The sequence below is a fragment of the Podarcis erhardii genome (genome assembly GCF_964252035.2).
Source record: "Podarcis erhardii genome assembly, chromosome: 15".
NCBI classification, from domain to species: Eukaryota; Metazoa; Chordata; class Lepidosauria; order Squamata; family Lacertidae; genus Podarcis; species Podarcis erhardii.
Genome location: NC_138505.1, coordinates 3376453 through 3392371, shown reverse-complemented (window position 1 = coordinate 3392371; position 15919 = coordinate 3376453).

Sequence of the window (15919 nt, the reverse complement as noted above, 5' to 3'; positions counted from 1 at the left end):
CAGGAGTGCCTGGTGTGCTCTGGTCCAGGGGGTCACAAAGAGGCGGACACGACTAAACAACAACAACAACAACAAACAATAAAGTTGTAGAGACAGGGTGCCGGCGTTTTGCACCTGTTTCGCCCTGGCAGTCCAAGTAATCAAAAGGCCACTGTTCTCCCCCAATGGAGCCCTTTAACTGGTTCTTGCAGCTATCACACTCCCAAGGTAGTTTTCCGGGCTTCTTCAGTGGTCTAATCTCAAAGTCTTGATATTGTATATTGATATTTAATCTTATAGAAAATGTTCTTTCTTGGCTTAAGCTTAAGAGACGGATTTGCATAGAAATATAACTGACATTTCCTGCTGCTGAGCTACCTCCTACAATCTCGAGACTTGCCAGCAAATGTCAACATCCACTAAGTTGCAGACATTTCCCATAAAGTGCACATACTTGTTTTTGGGTGTTTTAAAGCCAGACAGCGCCCGTGGGGTATCAAACTGCCATTAAGCAATTGGTTAAAGTGCAAAGATTGCTCCAAAGTAACCGCTAGGCTAAGCTGGCCCAAGTGTATATACTTGTGTGTGCGCTGGTGTGCAGGTGACCTGTGATCCTCGTGAGCTTCATTGCCATCATTTATAATATGAATTTATAATAATAATAATTTATTACTCATACCCCGCCCATCTGGCCGGACCTCCCCAGCTACTCTGGGTGGCTTCCAACAGAATATTAAAAACACAATAAAACATCAAACATTAAAAGCTTCCCTAAACAGGGCTGCCTTCAGATGTCTTCTGAAAGTCAGATAGTTGTTTATTTCCTTGACATCTGGTGGGAGGGCACCACCACCGAGAAGGCCCTCTGCCTGGTTCCCTGTAACTTCGCTTATCGCAGGGAGGGAACTGCCAGAAGGCCCTCGGCACTGGATCTCAGTGTCCGGGCTGAACGATGGGGGTGGAGACGCTCCTTCAGGTCTACTGGGCCGAGGCTGTTTATTTATCTTTTTTTGCAGGAAGTCTCAAAGCGACTACAAAACAGCTGAATAGTAATTAGAAACCCGCTGTGCGGGGATGGGGTGGGGACAAAAACAATAGAACATAATTACTGAAAATGCTCATTTATCAATATAAAAAGGATGAACTCTGCCCCTATGACTGTGTACACCCAAAGAATCCTGGGAACTGCGGTGGGGAGCTCATGAACAGGAGCACAAAGATAACAGACCCACCCCTTTGTATATCCTCAACATCATGGGTAGGCAACCTAAGGCCCGGGGGCCAGATCCAGCCCCATCACCTTCTAAATCCAGCCCGTGGACGGTCCAGGAATCAGCATGTTTTTACATGAGTAGAAGGTGTGCTTTTATTCAAAATGCATCTCTGGGTTATTTGTGGGGCATAGGAATTCGTTCATTTTTTATTCTTCAAAATATAGTCATGCTCCCCACAAGGTCTGAGTGACAGTGGACCGGCCCCCTGCTGAAAAAGTTTGCTGACCCCTGTTCAACATCTAATATTCAGATGTAGACTGCACCTGTACACAGAGGTTCTGGATATAGCTGACAGTCATAGATAGAGCTTCCCACCAGCAGCACCACTTTATCAGACCCCCTTTGAAATCTGTCTAAGCCAGTGCCTGTTTCCTTGTAGCGGTGAGTTCCGCAGGCTTCGTAACGTGTCATGCCAACGTGTGATCTGCCGCCCAGCTGCTGCTTGTGCATTTAGCAGGTGACTAAGAAGTGAGGAGACAGAGAGGGAGGGAAAACTTTCACTCGCTTCTCTCCAGGGCCCAAGACAGTGCTCCTGGGAGCACGTTCGCAGCCAGGTGCCTCAGGCCTCAACATGTGCAATATATACAGATATTCAGCACTGTCAGCTGGGTGAAGCCAGCTGGCAAGCGGGGCAACGCCCTCCTTTATCAGAACGAACGCATTGGGGCTTAAATGCCAAGCAGGTTCTTCACAGTACAATTGCCACTCTGCCTCTCTCGTCTGATATCAGGGCTGGGGTTTTACCACTGCCACCCCCGGTTAAAAGAAGATAAACACACGTGTTTCTAGAGGGAGAGAATTGCAGTTTTATAATGGACATAGTCCATAGGGAAGGAAAGGACATTCTTAATGGCCTCAATCATATCATCGGAACTGGGTGTCGCCGCTTCCCCATGCCAGGATTAGTCTCAAAACATGCAAAGGTCGATAAGCAAAAGCACCTGAGCCAAACTTTTCTCACACCCACCTGGGTACACAAAACCCTTCGTATCAAAGCCAGATTGTTCCTGGTCACACCAGCTGCCTCTATTAACCTGCACCAGAGCTTGCTACCAGGAGCGGCATGGAAGTGTGATTCAGTTGACATCGAAAGGCGAAATTAACCGAACCTTCGCTTTCCAAAATTATGCATAAATGATGAAACACAGCCGCCCCTGAATTTTCGCAATGCAATTCTCCAGCCAAGCAACTTGTACGAAAAGCGTGCGTATGAATTTGTCCGTTCGTGAAAGCAACGTACCAAACGAAAACGTTACGTTGGTTTGCGAAAGTCTGCATATTCGACAAGATTGCATAGCGGGAAAATGGGTGGGTCTAGGGAACCTAGGGGCCACATGCAGCCCTCTCTCTGGCCCTCAGGTAATTTGCATGCATTGTTCCACCCATTTTTGCCTCTGGCTCCTCCCACCATTGCCATGTCACTCCTGGAAGGCTGCTCAGAAAGGAAGGTGGCCCCCCAGCTAAAAAATCTCTCTCCCCCCACAACTCCGTGGGAAAGGGTCCCAGGGTCAGTTTTCTAAGAATCTCAGCTTCTTCTTCAATTAGAGAGGAAGACAGCATCTGAAAAAGCAGAGACATCACCTTGCCGACAAAGGTCCGTATCGTTAAAGCTCTGGATTTCCCAGTACAGTGGTGCCCCGCAAGACGAACGCCTCACAAGACGGAAAACCCACTAGACGAAAGGGTTTTCTGTTTTGGAGGCGCTTTGCTAAACGAATTTCTCTATGGGGTTGCTTCGCAAGACGAAAAAATATTGCGAGTTCCCGCGGGTTTTTTTCATTCCTCCCCCCTTTCCTAAGCCGCTTATCAGCTGTTCCGCTGATAAACCGCTTAACAGCTGATCGCTAAAAGCCGCTAGACCGCTAATAGCGCTAATCCGCTAAGCTGTCAATGGGCTTGCTTCGCAAGACGAAAAAACCGCTAGACGAAGAGAATCGCGGAACGGATTCTTTTCGTCTTGCCAGGCACCACTGTAGTGATGTATGGAAGTGAGAGCTGGACCATAAAGATGGCTGATCGCCGAAGAATTGATGCTTTTGAATTCTGGTGCTGGAGGAGACTCTTGAGTCCCATGGACTGCAAGAAGATCCAACCTCTCCATTCTGAAGGAAATCAGCCCTGAGTGCTCACTGGAAGGACAGATCCTGAAGCTGAGGCTCCAAGACTTTGGCCGTCTCATGAGAAGAGAAGACTCCCTGGAAAAGACCCTGATGTTGGGAAAGATGGAAGGCACAAGGAGAAGGGGACGACAGAGGACGAGATGGTGGGACAGTGTTCTCGAAGCTACCAGCATGAGTTTGACCAAACTGTGGGAGGCAGTGGAAGACAGGAGGGCCTGGCATGCTCTGGTTCAGGGGGTCACGAAGAGGCGGACACGACTAAACGACTAAACAACAACAACATGTGGGAAATGCCTGCTGATGTCTTGGGAGTCAGAGCGGTCGCATCTGGCTGCATGTGAAGGACCAGATGAAACTCATCCAGTTCTTACATGACAGCAATAAATCACAGTGAGCAAGCTGGAGTTAACTCTCTCTTAGCGAAAACAGGGTGTACACAGGAGTGTCAGCCCTTGTGAGCACAACAACTCAACTCCGGCAGGTCTTGCCCCCATGAAGCAGTCGCCGAGACTGAAGTAGCCTGCTTCCCCACAGCTGCCTAAGTCCCCTCCCCTCCAGGGCTTTCCCAAGCATTCATAGACTGTGCCTCTGTGAAGCTAACTTCTCCCCTGCCCTTTTCATGCCTCTTCTGGATCTGGGAGACAAGGCGAAAGGAGAACTTGTTGCAGCAAGCGAGGGAGACACCTGTGACTCTTCTCCAGCCAGACTTAACTTTGCCTCTTGGCACTGGCGGAGGAAGGTGGGTTCAGTGGGTGCGACCCGCCCTGGGTGTCACCCTTGAGGGGGTCACATCGCTGTGCCACCCCCTTGGGACGCTTGCCACAGGCGACACCCCCCTGGGACGATTGCCCCACCCTGTGGGTGACTAGCCCCGCCCTGCAGGCAGCTAGCCCCGTCCCGGGCGCACAACAGCATGTGCGCCGCTCCGGGTTCCAGAGCAGCTAGCTCCGCCTCCGCCTCTTGGCCTCTCCTCCTCCTCATTCTGAACTGCTCTCTGCCACAGAATCTCCCCGCTCACTAAGCCCCGTTGCCTCTTCAGCTTCCGACGTCTCCCCTTTCCCATCTTCTCCCGGTGGCCACCCATCGCCGTCCCACCGCCAATCCCCGGGCCCTGAGCCATCTTCCCTTGGGGGGTTTCCCACCTCGTTCCTCCCACCATTCCTCTTCACCCAGCCAGTCCATGACCTTCCATCCAAGGCAGAACACGACCACCTCGAGAGGCTATCCCTGAGCACGTACAGAGAGTGGCTCCCTGCGCACCCGCGTGCAGCATTTATCTGCTACCAAGAGTTGCAGGAGAAGCTGGGCAAGCTGGCCCTGATCCCACATCCCTGCTCACCCAGCGGAACAGGGAGAAACCATCGCTCAGTTATGCGTGAGACCTCACGCTGGTTTCTCCAGCAACACACGCATGCTCAAAACAGCCCCGTCTTCCTCTGCCCAGGCAACAGTTGTTTGCAAAGGGCAAAACTGCTCACACAAGGGAAAACGTGCTCTGCTGAGTTGGCAGAAACAGGCCCTGTTGCACTCACACGCCACCCAACCCACATCTGCCTCGAGCGCTGCCTCTTCGCCCTGGCTCTGGCATGGCCTGATCAGCAGCAGGATACTTTAGAGAAAGGGCAAGTGAGAGGGGACACGTTAAGAAATTTATAGATATCCAGATGCGATGCAGAAAGTGGATAGAAAATGTGTTTTTTTTTTATCCTTCTATAATATCCATTCTGAAGGAAATCAGCCCTGAGTGCTCACTGATCCTGAAGCTGAGGCTCCAATACTTTGGCCACCTCATGAGAAGAGAAGACTCCCTGGAAAAGACCCTGGTGTTGGGAAAGATGGAGGGCCCAAGGAGAAGGGGACGACAGAGGACGAGATGGTGGGACAGTGTTCTCGAAGCTACCAGCATGAGTTTGACCAAACTGCGGGAGGCAGTGGAAGACAGGAGGGCCTGGCGTGCTCTGGTCCAGGGGGTCACAAAGAGTCGGACACGACTAAACAACAACAACATCATAAGGCTAGAACACAGGGACAGAGAATGAAGCTGAATTTGGGACATAGGGGAAAGAGAGAAGAAAGTACCGGCATTCGGTCATGTAGTGTGCCGTTAATCTGCGGAACTCGCTTCCACAGTCGTGGCTTTAAAAGGGGATTAGGCAAATTCTTGGCGGATGTGTCTATCAATAGCCACTAGCCATCATGGTCAGCGGCACTAATTTTCCTGAATTGCTAGAAATCCGGGGGGGGGGGGCGTGCTCCTGTGTTCAGGTCCCGGTTGGCCGTGGTAAGAACACGGTGCTGGACTAGATGGGCCTCCCTTGGCCTGATCCAGCCACGTTCTTGTGCAGTGCCAAGGTGGAGCGTCGAGCCTGTGCATGCCCCGCAACAAGAGATCGGAGGTCATGCACTGGCGCGGAGACCCCATAGCCTGGTTTGCGGCTCAGAAGACACAGGGTTGCGAAGGGACGCGAAAGGATCAATGCTTCCCGGAACGCTCTGCAAACAGTCAGTTGTATAGGGAGCCACGCGGGAGGCAATGAGCCTTTGTCGCTGCGGTTGGCAGGTAGATGCTTGCAGCATTTTTTAGCGTCCCTAGAAGTCTTGCTACCACCATCACACACACACACCACACAAACCTTTTTATGAAGGAATGCAGGCTGTCTCTCTCAGATGTCGGACTTTGCCCCTCCTTAGCAACACAAACTCTTCTCCGCTGGGAGCTTCATATGGACTCAACTGTTCAGCTCCAGAGGGGCACTTTCCAATCCTAATAAATAATAATAATAATAATAATTTATTTATACCCCACCCATCTGGCTGGGTTTCCCGGCCTCTCTGGGCAGCTTCCAACTGAATATTAAAAACAATACAGTGGTACCTCGGGTTAAGAACTTAATTCATTCTGGAGGTCCGTTCTTAACCTGAAACTGTTCTTAACCTGAAGCACCACTTTAGCTAATGGGGCCTCCTGCTGCCGCCACGAGATTTCTGCTCTCATCCTAAAGCAGAATTCTTAACCCGAGGTACTGTTTCTGGGTTAGGGGAGTCTGTAACCTGAAGCATCTGTAACCTGAGGTACCACTGTACAGCATCAGACATTAAAAACTTCCCTAAACATATCTTCACAAATTTCTTCCACCTGGCTCTGCCCTGCTTAAAGAAAATCCATTTCTTAGGGAATGCACCGGTTTGGAATTACTAACGTTGCCAATCTGATCCAGGCTGGGATAAAAGTTTCTGGATTCTAAATGTTCCTGATATATAACACAGGGAAACGGGAACACTTAACAACATAGCACTTTAAAAGAAAAAGCATCACAAACATTTGATATAAGAAGGGATGGAGGAAAATTCAATCCAGGCGCAAAAATAGCTTCTGCTAGGTTGAAGGGTGCACAGAAATGCATAGATGAATGAAAATAACGTGCAAAGTTGTGTCATATGAGGGGCAATTGCCTTGCCAAATTGTGTCTGTTAGGCGGTGTGGTGTAGTGGTTAGAGCACTAGACTAGGACCTGGGAGAGACCAGGGTTCAAATCCCACCACTCAGCCGCATGAAGCTCCCTGACCTACCTTGCATGTGGGAATGAAATGGGGACCAGGACTATTAATGCCACCTTGACAGGATAAAAACGAAATAAATGAAATAAACGAAGAATCAAAATTGCCTGCAAAAAGGTGTTCTATTAGGAGAAACTCACACTTAAATGCTGATGAGTTTTCATGAGAACTTTATATCTACAAATTGCTAACGGATATGGAAATGTAGATAACTGAACTTAAGCCTGGAAAGACTGAGCAACCGAAAGAAGCTGAAATTGATAGATTCGCTGATTCCTAGATAAAAGACAATCCGATGAGCCAATCGGCACGCTTGAAAACAGGAAGACGAGCTGTTTTGAACGAAGACAGAAAACTTTTTGTTTTTTTTATGTGGTTGGGTTTACGAACAGCTGGGTTATTTCTGTGATCCAGAGGAAAGCACCCTGGAATTCCAGAAGGGGGCTTGTCGACCTGGCTCTTCAGTGTCAACAAAGGAGATAAAAACCCTTGCCAAGTTCTCTTAAAGTTCACCCCTCACCGAACTACATCATCACGCCATCTTAACAAACTACAGTTCCCAGAATTCTATTTTTTCGGGAGGAGAGTCATGCACTTTAAACGTATGAAGTTTTAAACCACTTTAAATCATCCCATTTGCAGTGGAACCTCTGGTTACATACTTAATTCGTTCCAGAGGTCCGTTCTAAACCTGAAACTGTTCTTAACCTGAAGCACCACTTTAGCTAATGGGGCCTCCTGCTGCCGCCGTGCCGCCGGAGCACGATTGCTGTTCTCATCCTGAAGCAAAGTTCTTAACCCGAGGTGCTATTTCTGGGTTAGCGGAGTCTGTAACCTGAAGCATATATAACCTGAAGCATATGTAACTCGAGGTACCACTGAAAACCATTTCTTGGGCTCCATGATCACTGCAGATGGTGACAGCAGTCACGAAATTAAAAGACACCTGCTTCTTGGGAGAAAAGCAGTGACAAACCTAGATAGCATCTTAAAAAGCAGAGACATCACCTTGCCAACAAAGGTCCGTATAGTTCAAGCTCTGGTTTTCCCAGTAGTGATGTATGGAAGTGAGAGCTGGACCATAAAGACGGCTGATCGCCAAAGAATTGATGCTTTTGAATTCTGGTGCTGTAGGAGACTCTTGAGAGTCCCATGGACAGCAAGAAGATCAAACCTCTCCATTCTGAAGGAAATCAGCCCTGAGTGCTCACTGGAAAGACAGATCCTGAAGCTGAGGCTCCAAGACTTTGGCCACCTCATGAGAAGAGAAGACTCCCTGGAAAAGACCCTGATGTTGGGGAAGATGGAGGGCACCATGAGAAGGGGATAACAGAGGACGAGATGGTGGGACAGTGTTCTCGAAGAGACCAGCATAAGTTTGACCAAACTGTGAGAGGGAGTGGAAGACAGGAGGGCCTGGCGTGCTCTGGTCCAGGGGGTCACGAAGAGTCAGACACGACTAAACAACAACAAAACCATCCCAAGAGTCCTGGGGACTGGAGTTTGGTCAGGGTTCTGGGGAGAATCATCTCTCCTGAGTGCGTAAGGAGAATCTCCTAACTCTCTGCCCCCTTTGCAAACTAGTTTGTAGGATTGTTTGCATGGGGGCGCAGTTGGGGCAAGCCCTGATTTCTACAGCTTGCACAAAAGTGCTTTCAAAGTGCTGCACGGCCGGCCAGCGGGCTCTCACCTCCTGCTGAGCCCCGGAGGACGGCTGGTCCACATTCCTGGCATAGCGACCCATGAACTTCACCCCACATGAATCAACAATGCTAGGACTGCAACAATATTTATACTTCTCTGTGGTACCTGGCAGAGCCGCAAGTCAAGTTCCGTAAACTTGCCCTGTTTATTTCCATTACAGTTTTTGGACCCAGGTTTCTCCAGTTCAGTGCCTGGTGGGAGAGGCTTCTGCAGTGGGTCAGCTCAATTTTTTTGTTGGAAAAATTTGAAATCTGTTGCTGCAACATTGGGGACGGAAGCTGAACAGCCATTGCCACCCCTGCCCTCCATTCAAGGCAAGGCTGTACACATGGGGCATCTGAGAAACTTCAGGGTTTGCAATCTTGCAAAACTCAGGTTTGAAATGCCACTTAAGGTTCTAGTCCTTATGGATTGCAAAAATAAAAAAAGCTGGGTACTATAGTGGGACCGTATAGGTCCGTATAGTAAAAGCTATGGTTATCCCAGTAGTGATGTATGGAAGTGAGAGCTGGACCGTAAAGAAGGCTGATTGCCGAATAATGGATACTTTTGAATTCTGGTGCTGGAGGAGACTCTTGAGAGTCCCATGGACTGCAAGAAGATCCAACCTCTCCATTCTGAAGGAAACCAGCCCTGCGTGCTCACTGGAAGGACAGATCGTGAAGCTGAGGCTCCAAGACTTTGGCCACCTCATGAGAAGAGAAGACTCCCTGGAAAAGACCCTGATGTTGGGGAAGATGGAGGGCACAAGGATAAGGGGACGACGGAGGACGAGATGGTGGGACAGTGTTCTCGAAGCTACCAGCATGAGTTTGGCCAAACTGTGGGAGGCAGTGGAAGACAGGAGTGCCTGGTGTACTCTGGCCCAGGGGGTCATGAAGAGGCGGACACGACTAAACAACTAAACAACAAATAGTGGGACATGAGGGCAATGCCTGCGTATCTCTTTGAAGAAGCAGGTGCACCAGAACAGAGGAAGCTGCCTTGTTCCAGGTGAGACTCCTGGTCCATCTAGCTCCATATTGTTCACACAGACTGGTAGCAGCTCTCTCCAGTCATCTCTTCTGTAACTGCCGGGCTGAAGATCCTTTGTCAGCCGAGGGCCGCCTTCCTTTCCACTCAGGCTTCCAGGGGCCACATACCACTGGGCGGGGCTAGAGGCAAAAGTGGGGGCGGAGCAACGAATGCAAATTTCTACCTTTGTGCAGGTAGGCTCATTTTTACACACATGGTGCGACCTTATCTATCCTTCGTCCAGGCGGAGCTCAAGGACAAAATTCAAGCTTGGGGAGAGGAGTGTGGTCTCAGGGAGAGTCCCAAGGGCCAGACAGAGAGTTATGGGAGCCGCATTTAGCTCCCCACCAAAGAAAGGGACATGGATATCATTGCCATGGGCTTATTCGCACCATGGACCAAACCATGTGGTGGATGCAAAACCCTTGACTTGCTCTCTTTTTGCATTTTTAAAAAAGCTGGGATCGAGCGACCAATTGGCTGCAGGTTGTTTTGCTGTGGGCTTCCCCCGCCCTCCCCATCAGGCCCCGATCAGCCGCAAAGAGCGTGTGGGCGGCAGAGAGAGGAAACCACGCTGCCGTGGATCTTCTTGCACCAGCCTTGCTCCTTCCTGCCGCTGCTTCTACTGGTGCAAGCAGGGCCAGATTTACATATAAGCTCAACAAGCTATAGGGGCGCGGGTGGCCCTGTGGGTAAAAGCCTCAGCACCTAGGGCTTGCCAATCGAAAGGTTGGCGGTTCAAATCCCCGCAGCGGGGTGCGCTCCCGTTGCTCGGTCCCAGCGCCTGCCAACCTAGCAGTTCGAAAGCACCCTCGGGTGCAAGTAGATAAATAGGGACCGCTTACTGGCGGGAAGGTAAACGGCGTTTCCGTGTGCTGCACTGGCTCGCCAGATGCAGCTTTGTCACGCTGGCCACGTGACCCGGAAGTGTCTTCGGACAGCGCTGGCTCCCGGCCTCTTGAGTGAGATGAGCGCACAACCCCAGTCTGTCAAGACTGGCCCATATGGGCAGGGGTACCTTTACCTTTACCATTACAACAAGCTATAACTTAGGGCCCCACGCTCTTGGGGGCCCCCCAAAAAAAAGTAAAGAGGGAAAAAACTGGATGTACATTTCTAAAATATAAGATAAAAAACAAATAAAATAAAACCTTCATACATCGAGTGTTTTGTGTTGTGTAGGCTCCTATGATGTAAGTCATGGGCCCCGCCTGCTCCCTAAAATATCACTGCATTGCTCCTTTCTATATATAGGGTGCCTACATTCTGCATAAATTACCATATGGCATATATTCAACACAAAAAACAGCGACAATTTGACTAACAACCTCAGATATGCAGATGACACAACCTTGATGGGAGAAAGTGAGGAGGAATTAAAGAACCTTTTATTGAGGGTGAAAGAGGGGAGTGCAAAATATGGTCTGAAGCTCAACATCAAAAAAACAAAGATCATGACCACTGGGCCCATCAGCTCCTGGCAAATAGAAGGGGAAGAAATGGAGGCAGTGAGAGATTTTACTTTCTTGGGCTCCATGATCACTGCAGATGGTGACAGCAGCCACGAAATTAAAAGATGCCTGCTCCTTGGGAGAAAGGTGATGGCAAACCTAGACAGCATCTTAAAAAGCAGAGACATCACCTTGCCAACAAAGGTCCGTATAGTTAAAGCCATAGTTTTCCCAGTAGTATGGAAGTGAGAGCTGGACCACAAAGAAGGCTGATCGCCGAAGAATGGATGATTTTGAATTATGCAAGGACGACGACACTGGACATATAAAGGGCCCCATTACCTTCAGTAGCTTGGGGCCCCATCAAACCTAAATCCGGCCCTGGGTGCAAGGCATTCTCTGCCATGCCTCCTGTGGCATTCAGGGGCCCTCGAGTCAGAGAGCCGGTTAAAAGGAAGCACCCCAAAAGCGAGAAAGGGTTTGGATCTCGCCTCGGCCCACCAACTCACCGGGAAACCCGGAGCCGAATGGGTGAGAGCCCTCGGCCCCCTCCCCAAATAAAGCTGAAATCGCAAGGGGGATTTTAGCCTACTGGTCTACCTTGCAAGGGGGTTGTCAGAAATATTGAGTTAACGTCTGCAAAGTACTGATAAGTCTGGTTATTTGAATCCGGGACGATGCAAGGCACACGGGTTTTACAAAGGGAAAACATGCTTTAACTCAACTGGGATGCTTAGATCAGGCCCTCCATTCACCATCTGTGTCCAGTGCCCCTTCTAGGTGCTTGCTTCTTCTTCTTCTTCTTCTTCTTCTTCTTCTTCTTCTTCTTCTTCTTCTTATTTCCTGATTGGAATATGTACCTCAATCTGTGATGCTAGAGAAATCTGTGCATAGACTCTTGCCTGGCTGCAACGTGGACTCCTGTACAAAGGTCAAACGCCATTCTCTCTTGCTCCGCCCACTTCCCCCTCAGGCCCCGCCCACACGGCCCCTGGAAGGTCATCTGCAAGACAGTGTGGCCCTGGGCCTGGGAAAGGTTCTCCATATAGCAGCTCAGAGAGTTTGAGAACATTCTGCGCAGGTGAGGTCTATCCAGTGGTATTAAGCCATGGAACTAGATGGACTCTGCACGTTTTAGTAAAATTAACATGCAATCATTCTTATATTAGGGGGAACTGCTTTGCAGAAATTGGACAAAAGTTGCACAGAAAAATATTAGGAGAATTTTGCACTAAAATACTGGTGAATTTTCATGAAGGCTTTGAAAAATAAATAAATCACAAACTGTCGTGGAAAACAATGTAAGGGTGGGGAAATCAGAGGCCAAAATTTGACATATCCACCCAGGAAAGTGGGATTCTGGACTGAATGGGCCTTTGGCTTTTCTTACGCTGACTTCTGAGCGTCACATATCTGCCTAACTCTCTTTTAAAACCCTCCAAGTTGCTGGTCATCCCTGCATCTTGTGGCAGAGAGTTCCACAGTTTAACTGTGTGCTGCGTGAAGTTTCACCTTGGGTCCGAATCTTCCGCTAACAGTTGCACACTGCACATTGCTTCGAAAAGCTTTCCCCACCACCACCAAAAAATGGGGGAAACACACTCTGCATTTGATCGGTAGGTCCATCCCCTGCCCCCAAAAGGACGGCTATTCACTCGCGGGGCACTCTGCATATGCTCAAAGCCACCCCGGCAGAAATATTTGTGCATAAACAGGGGGCAAACTTGTTTAAAAACAGCAGTAGCACTGAGTAGCACTGAGTGAGAAACAAAAGAGGAATGTAAATGGGTAAAATTGATGGTAATTGCAGCCAGACAGGTTATAGCAAGTAATTGTAAAAATGCAGAAGAGCTAGGGGTGAACCAATGGAGGGAAAAATTGAAAAATATTATAATCTTAGAATACCTGTGAAGATACATAAAATGAAAGAGTTTAAGGTCAGTGAGAAGGAGGAGGATTGGTTTGAGAAGATATTGAATTATTTGGGCAGGTTTGAACAATTTGGGGCAATTAAAATGTTAATTAAACCTTGTGGAGGAAGGAGCGTTAAGGTATATAGAATTGTACATATGATTGATTTGAATATGTTATTATTGATTATGTATACCCAATTTATCAGCCGCCTGGGGGCGGGGTTCACTGTTTGTGTTTTGGTTGTTGGTAAAAAAAATAGTTTTTTTTAAAAAATAGCAGTTCAGCATTTAACAGAAAGAAAAAAGCAGGGATACATATATAAATCTTTATCGGCGAAGCGGTACCCTGTCCCCCATCCCCACACGTTGGAACATGCCTTTTTCCCTATTGCTGAACCGGGTGCATTCAGGTACAGAAACGCCAAGCTGGAATCCGATTTCCCTGCGGCTTGTTTACCTTGGAACCGGCAGCGCCAGGCCAGAGCTGAGTCAGACCTCTGGAATGTCTCTCTGCGGGGACAGAATGTTCAAAACAGACCCAGCGGCCAAACAAACACGAATCTGGCCATATTGGAGGGTTTAGTCTGCGAAGCAATGCATTCCTCTGTGCGCACTCACAAGGGCAAATCGCCACCATGCTTTAGACGCACATTACTGCCTTCAAAGGGGACACGTGTGGCGCTGTGGGTTAAACCACAGAGCCTAGGACTTGCCGATCGGAAGGTCGGCGGTTCGAATCCCCACCACGGGGTGAGCTCCCGTTGCTCGGTCGCAGCTCCTGCCAACCTAGCAGTTCAAAAGCACACCAGTGCAAGTAGATAAATAGGTACCACTCCGACAGGAAGGTAAACAGCGTTTCCTTGCGCTGCTCTGGTTCGCCAGAAGCGGCTTAGTCCTGCTGGCCACATGACCCGGAAGCTGTACGCCGGCTCCCTCGGCCAATAAAGCGAGATGAGTGCCGCAACCCCAGAGTCGGCCACGACTGGACCTAATGGTCAGGGGTCCCTTTAGCTTTACTGCCTTCAAAGAATCCTGGGAACTGTAGTTTAAGAGGGCTGGGAACTGCAGCTCTGTGCAGCAGGAAACTACAGTTCCTGGGAATCTTTGGGTGAAGGCACAGACACGTAGAATTGTAGCGTTGGACAGGGGTCATCTAGTCCAACCCCAGCAATGCCGGGAACACAGCTAAAGAACCCCTGACAGATGGCCGCCCAAACTCTGCATAAAAATCTCCAGTGGAGTCGTCCGCCTTAAATGTGCTTGCCATGGATCTGCACCTGTAAGCTAAGCTGGCTCTTGGAATCAGTTCTAAAACCAGAGTTTGAAGCAGGCGGATAGGGAAATGTCTCCTTGCTGGCGTTACGAAACTACAATTCCCACTATTTTTCCTGAGCATTGACTGCCCTGGTTGCTGGGAGATTTTTATGTTATTGGTTCATCACCAAGGTGATGTTCCCACCCTACATTTAAAGCACTACGATACTGCTTTAAACAGTCATGGCTTCCCTCCCAAAGAGTTCTGGGAGCTGTAGTTTGCCAAGTGTGCTAGGCGTTGCTCCCCTCACAGACCTAAAATATCCAGTGGTCTAAGAAGCAATCCCTCTTCCCAGGGAACTCTGGGAGTTGTAGGTCTGTGAGCGAACAGGAAGTCTCCTAACAGGTCTCAGAACCACCCTTAACAAACTACAGTTCCCAGAATTCTTTGAGGAGGGGGAGCCATGATGGTTTAAAGTGCTTTAAATGTACGGATGTGGTCATCGGATCCTTTTATGGCTAGACCCCAGTAAAAAGCGGGTGGTGTAAATGGATATTATGGCGTCGTTGGATCCTCGTGAGGGGGAACACACCGAGGCCTCGAAGGGACGCTGTCATCCTCAAATGAAGAATCTAGAATGGGTTCGAAATGAGCAGAGTTCGAGTCCCACACTGGGCAAGAGATTCCTGCATTGCAGGGGGGTTGGACTAAATGACCCTCGGGATCCCTCCCCACTCTACAATTCTAGGAAACGCAGTTAGAAATAATTGCCAAGCTGAGATTTGGGGAGCTCTCCCTCCCCAAAACATCCAAACTGAATGCCAGTTAGAAACCTGGTCTGTGTGCGACGAACTGTTTCAAAAGGAGCAAATTTATTATATGAAAGAATATTGTAAATATCTGAAAACGTTTGTAGCTTTGAGTTCAAATGTTTTGTAATGACAATACAGTGGTACCTCAGGTTACAGACGCTTCAGGTTACAGACTCCGCTAACGCAGAAATATTACCTCGGGTTAAGAACTTTGCTTCAGGATGAGAACAGAAATCGAGTGGCAGCAGTGGGAGGCCCCATTAGCTAAAGTGGTGCTTCAGGTTAAGAACAGTTTCAGGTTAAGAACGGACCTCCGGAACGAATTAAGTACTTGACCCAAAGTACCACTGTATAAGGAACTGATTTACATTTAATAAGGGGAAATATAAAAATAAGAGAGAAGGTTAAAAAAGTGGTTATAGAAATGCTAAGAATGAAGCAAATATGTACGTAAGTCAGGAAGAGGTTGATGCTTGGTTAGAGCGATGTATGAGCTTACTGACTTATGCATGGATATTGTAATTACAAAAAATTGAAAACGTAATAAAAATTACTTTAAAAAAAAATGAAACCTGGTCTGTGTTGTGTCTCTCTGGCCGCCGTCAAGCTATCTGCCTGTGCACATCGCACATTGTGTCGTAATCCCAGGGAGAGTTCCTTACCTCTGGCATTTCCGGCCAGAATGCTCAGATGGTTGGGTAGCGCCGCCTAGTGGTTTAAGGGGGGAAGCAAAGCATTTTTAGGACTGATAAAAAACGACGCACCTAAATTGAGGATCCCGGGAAGCTAGCTGGTTTATGCTCCGTCATCTAGCTCAGTTTGCTGGCGCCGAACGCCAG